The sequence below is a fragment of the Stegostoma tigrinum genome, chromosome X (assembly GCF_030684315.1).
Source record: "Stegostoma tigrinum isolate sSteTig4 chromosome X, sSteTig4.hap1, whole genome shotgun sequence".
In the NCBI taxonomy this organism is placed as follows: Eukaryota; Metazoa; Chordata; class Chondrichthyes; order Orectolobiformes; family Stegostomatidae; genus Stegostoma; species Stegostoma tigrinum.
In genome coordinates this window covers 17636414-17642413 of record NC_081404.1, presented here as the reverse complement: position 1 = coordinate 17642413, position 6000 = coordinate 17636414, and positions in this window count along the sequence as shown.

Sequence of the window (6000 nt, the reverse complement as noted above, 5' to 3'; positions counted from 1 at the left end):
GCTGCTTGGCCTGCTGTGTTCATCCAGCCTCACATTTTATTACCCTAAATAATTTGTGAGCTCCACCAATGAATGGGTGGGTGATGGGCTGCCCTCAGCGACCCAGGTGGGTGGGGAAGAAGGCTGCAATTGGAGACGGTAAGGGGAATGGGGGCTGGGGGCTTTTGCTGTCAAGCCTTGAATGTATCGTCAGCTTCTCATCTCGTCCTTCTTCAATTTGTTTGGACATGTTATGACACATCTCCACAACCATCACGTCCTTAGGTGGGACTTGAACCTAATCGAACGGCGTAAAGGTAGGGACGCTACCATTGAGCCACAACATCCTCGAATACCAGAAAGTTGAATCAATTAACCTCTTTGATATGTTATGGCACACTTCCAGGGCAGGTGGGACTTGAACCCAGGCCCCCTCATACTTTATATGATAAATCTCATTCCCTGTCATAGTCATTATATTTAACCCATAAACCTCCAGTCCACCTCTTGTCCTTTGACCCACCATTCAACATATCTTACTTCCCTTTTCATTTGCTCACTACTTCACCCTTTATTTATGCTCACTACCCTCCTGCCACACTAAAAATCTGACTTTGAAGAGTCCCCTGCCTGTGTTCTCATTCAATTCACTTCCTATCCTTACAACTCGATACATTTGTTCATAGTTGTGTGATAGAATTAGTTTGAACTAAAGAAAAATATTTATTTACTTTTCCTTTCATGTATCTCTAGTGTGCCTGTGTTCCCCCTGCCACATCCACCCTTACTGTTTCACTCAGATTTTTCTTTCAAAGTTTCAACTTTAAAGCAATGAACTTAACTTCAGAAATCCATCTAATTAAGCTTACTCCTGTATTAACCAACACAGCCCCTCTAATTTACTGTTTAAAACATACAGGCTAAACATATGTTCTGCTATTGTTTTTCTCAACAATTTTTTTGTTCCAGTTTCTGGATGTGAGTTTGCTCGCTGAGCTGGAAGGTTAGTTTTCTGACGTTTCGTCACCATTCTAGGTAACATCATCAGTGAGCCTCCGGTGAAGCTTCATCGGAGGCTCACTGATGATGTTACCTAGAATGGTGATGTAACATCTGAAAACTAACCTTCTAGCTCAGCGAGCAAACTCACATCCAGAACCTCAACCTGAGCTACAAATCTTCTCAAAACTCGCTGTTCCAATCTATTCAGCTTTGTTCTTGCCCCATTAAAGTCAGCCAATGGATTATTTTTACTCTGGGTTGACCAATGTTGTATTTTACAATCATCTTTACCTTATGATTTAATGACTACTGTCTCCTTAATGTTCACCCAATCAATACTTTGTCTTTATTTGGGAACACAGACCTTCGAGGTCTGTCACTTAATCCACTTGGCCCACCTCACTTCCAAGAACCAGGTCCACCAGTGCTTCCTTTCTTGTTGGACTGGTCACATAACTGCTGTACGAAATCTCCTAAACACAATCTAGGAGCATTTGCCCTTTGCTATCTTTATCATATTCAATATATTCAATTAAAGTTCCCCATTATAATAACTATGATGTTTACACCTCTCAAATTTACTTGCAGATTTGTTTCTCCATATCCATCCCACTAGGTGGCGGTTTACATATCACGAAGCAATGTAATTCCACCTTTCTTATTTGTTGGGTCTAGTCAAATCGATTTTGACATTGAACTCTCTGAAAAATCCTCATTCTCCAATACTGTAATGCTCTCTTCATTAAAAATGCCACTTCTCTTTTTCCTTTCCTTTTCTGAATACCTTGTAACCAGTAGTATTTAATGCCTGTATCTGCCCGTCCTTAAGCCAGGTCTTAAAGCTGAAGCATCATAATGTGATAACCTGTGTCTTAAATAAGTTCAGTGCATTCTGCACCTGAACCACTCACTCCTTCAAAAACCTTTTCCTTATCTCACTTTTGCTACTTTGACCAATCGCTTTAAATCTATGTATTTGTTGTTCCTGATCCTTTCATGAGCGGAAACAGTTTCTTCCTCTGCACTCTGTCCGTACCCCTCATGATTTTGAGTACCTGTATCAAATCTCTAATTCTTCTCCTTTCCAAGGAAACCAATCCCAAAATATCAAACCTGTCTTCACATAACTAACTGAAGCTCCTCACACCTGGAACTGTTCTCTGGAATCTTTTCTGCAATCTCTCCAATGCCTTCACATCTCCCCTAAGGCGCAGCCCCAGTACTGGATGTAACACTGCAGCTGAAGATGAGCAAGTGTCTGATAAAAGTTCAACAGGACCTTCTTGCTCTTGAACTATATGCCCTTGGTTCTGACAGGGCCAATCAGGCCCTGACCTCATTACAGTCTTGGTTCAAACATGGACAAAAGAGCTGAATTCCAAAGATAAGGTGAGAGTGACGGCCCTTGACATCAAAGTCATATTTGGTAAAGTGTGGCATCAAAGAGCCCGAGCAAAACTGGAGTGAATGGGAATGGGGGAGGGGTAAAACTGACTGCTGGTTGGAGTCATACCCAGCACATGGGAAGATAGTTATAATTGTTGGAGGTCAGTCATCTCAACCCCCGGGAAGTTCTGCAGGAAATCCTCAAAGGAGTGTCCTAGGCCTAACCATCTTCAGCTGCTTCATTGATGACTTTACTGCCATCACAAGGTCAGAAGTGAGGACGTTCACAGATGACTGCACAATGTTCAGCACTATTCGTGACTTTTTAGATACTGAGGCAGTCTATGTTCAAATGCAATAGAACCTGGACAATATCCAGGCTTGAGCTGACAAGTGGCAAGTAACAGTCATGCCAGACAAATGACAAGCAATGACCATTTCCAACAAGAAAGAATCTAACCACTAACCTTTGACATTCAATGGTATCACCACTACTAAATCCCCCATTATCAGTAACCTGGGGGGGGTTACCATTGACCAGAAACTGAATTGGATTTGTCATGTTGTAAATACATTGACTACAAGAACGGGTAAGCTGCTTGGAATACTGTGGCAAGTAACTTGCCTTCTGATTCCCCAAAGCCTGTACATCATTTACAAGCCACAAGTCAGGAGTGTGATGGGATACTCTCCGCTTGCCTGGATGGGGGCAGCTTCAACAACACTCAAGAAACTCGACACCATCCAGGACAAAGTAGCCCGTTTGATTGGAACCATATCCACAAACATTCAGTCACTTCATCATTGTTCAGTAGCATCATTGTTCAGAAGCAACTGCAGAAATTTTTGAAAGATCCTTAGACGACAACTCATAACCACTTCCATCCAGGTCTAGGTTAGCAGATACAGGGGAACACTATGACCTGCAAGTTTCCCTCCAAGCCACTCACCATCCTGACTTGGAAATATATCACTGCTCCTTCAGTGTCACTGGGACAAATTCCTGGAATTCCCTCTGTAATAGAATTGTGGGTCAACCTACAGCAGGTGGACTGCAGCAGTTCATGAAGGCAGCTCACCACCACCTTCTTAAGGGTAATTAGGGATGGGCATTATATGCTGACCCAGCCAGCGATGCTCATGTCATATGAATGAATAATAAAAATAAGCGATGCTTCCACTGTGCCACAAGAAGCTTTTAAAATTGAATCTTTACTAGAATTTGACTGATCTTTCCCAATGAATCTGTTCAGAGATGTAATTACACACCTCTGAAGCAGGTGGGACTTGAACCCGGGTCTCTATCCATAGACACAACCAGGTCCTTCTATTCATGTACCCCCTTGAAAATTGTACCTTTTATTTTGTATTGCCTCATGTTCTTCCTACCAAATGAATCACTTCACATGTACACACCAACTTCCATCTGCCCCTCTTCACTATCTTCCTTACCATTCACAATACTTTCAAGTTTTGTATCATCTGTTATCTTTTAAATTGTTCCCTGCACACTAAGGTCTAAATCATTTATATATTTCAGGAAAGGCAATGGCCTCAATACAATACAATAACAATGCAAACCTTCCTCCAGCCCAAAAAAAAATCCGTTAACTAATACTCTGTTTCCTATCCCTCAGCCACTTTTGAATCTATGTTGCTACTGACCCTGTTATTCCATGACCTATAACTTTGCTCACAGGCCTGTTGTGTGTTACTGTATTAAAGGCCATTTTGGAAGTCCATGTCCATAACTTCACTAGTATGGGCCCCATCAATTCTCTCTCTCTCTCACCTCTTCAAAAACCTACAGGAAGTTGGCTAAATACAATTTTTCCTCAAGAAATCTCTGCTGGCTTCTCTTAGTCAAATTGCACTTGTCCACGTGACTATTCATTTTATCCTGGCTTATTGTTTCTGGAAGTTTCCCCACCATCAAAGTTAAACTGACTGGTCTGTACTTGCTAGGGTTATTCTTACACGCTTTCTTGAATGAAGGTGTAATAATTATAATTCTCCAGAACACTGGCACTATACCTGAGTGTAAAGAAGACCAAAAAGTTATGGCCAGTGACTCTGCAATTTTCACTCTCACTTCACTATACATCCTACGATGCATTTCATCTGGTTTGTTCCCTTAGATGGGAGTCCGTGATTGTAGTTTGTTTAGGGTGTGCATAAGGGCAGTGTATCTCGACATTTATGTGCTACTGTGGATTTTCTCTGTTCTTTTCATTTCAGTTCTTTTTTTCAGGAAGTACTGTCATCATCGAATAGTTCTAGGTCCTTATCTCAAGATGAAAGCGAAAGTTCCAAGCTTCTCAGATAATCAAAGGAGTCACCGTTCATTCCATTCGGTATGAATCTGTCTGAGGCATAAAACAGCAATAAAGTATACACTGCAAACCTGACCCGACTATCTCGTGCTGGGGTGTCTGTGTCAGCTCCTGTATATGTACAGTATACAGTGGGTAATAGGGAATGATTCACTCCTGACTGGTATGGTTTGGTCCATGCATGTGCCAGCTCTAGGTCCTGTACATGTATGGGGTTGACCAGTTCAGTGGGCTCGATGGCTGGTTCACGATGCAGTATAACGCCAATGCCATGGGTTAAATTCTAACACTGGGTGAGGTTTTCATGAAGCACTCTCCTCCTCAGCCTCCCCCCCTCCCCCCAACCGCCTGAGGTGTGGTGACCCTCAAGTTAAACCACCACCACTTGTCTCTCTATAATGAGAGGGCAGCACAATGGTCCAGTAGGACTGTGGTGAATTTACCTTTTATACATACAGTGCACTATGGGTAAAAGGGAATGATTCACTCCTGTCTGGTACAGTACAGCAAGGGTGTGTCTCAGTTTCAGCTCCTGTTCATGTACACTATACTGTGAATAGAAGGGTATGATTCACTGTACTGTATGGTCTGTCTGTGTGTTTCAGTGTCATTTCCTGTAGATGTACAGTATATGGGTAAATGGGATTGATTGACTTCACTGGATACAGTATGTGTCTCTGTCTCACCTCCTGTAGATGTACAGCACACAAGTGGATAAAAGAGAATGGTTCATTCTTGCTGGTGCTGCAGAGTCAGTAATTCCTTGTGTCAGTTGCTGTACATGTATGATAAGCAGGAAAGGTTTAGGAGAGATTATTTTGTTGAGTTTAAAGAGAAAGTTCAATTGGCATGCAGAGGCCTCATTTTACATTCAAGAGAATTTATTCAGTTCCTAGAAAGAGTTTCACTTTTCACATTCACCTTGGTTACTGAATCTGATCTATCCCATCTGAAACAGCCAAATCTGCTTTATGGGGCCTTGGAAGTTGGGTTATTCCCACTTTACCTGTATTCTGGTGATCATTTTCCATCCTCACACATCACCAAATTAGCGTGTGTCTGTCTTTGAGAACCCTAAACCAAAGAGAACAATCCTCCAATTTAAACCCTGTGGGTGTTCAAACATGATTTGCCTCTTCAAAAGGTAGATTGAATCTTATTTACTGGTTTACTCCATACTGCTCAGTTTAATTTTTGGGGTTCGTGGTTGATCACTGTGCCTTTCCAATTATTGAGGTCAGACTAACTGACCCGAGATTGGTGACTCCCCATTGATTTTGCAGTTTCCAGCCCCATGGTT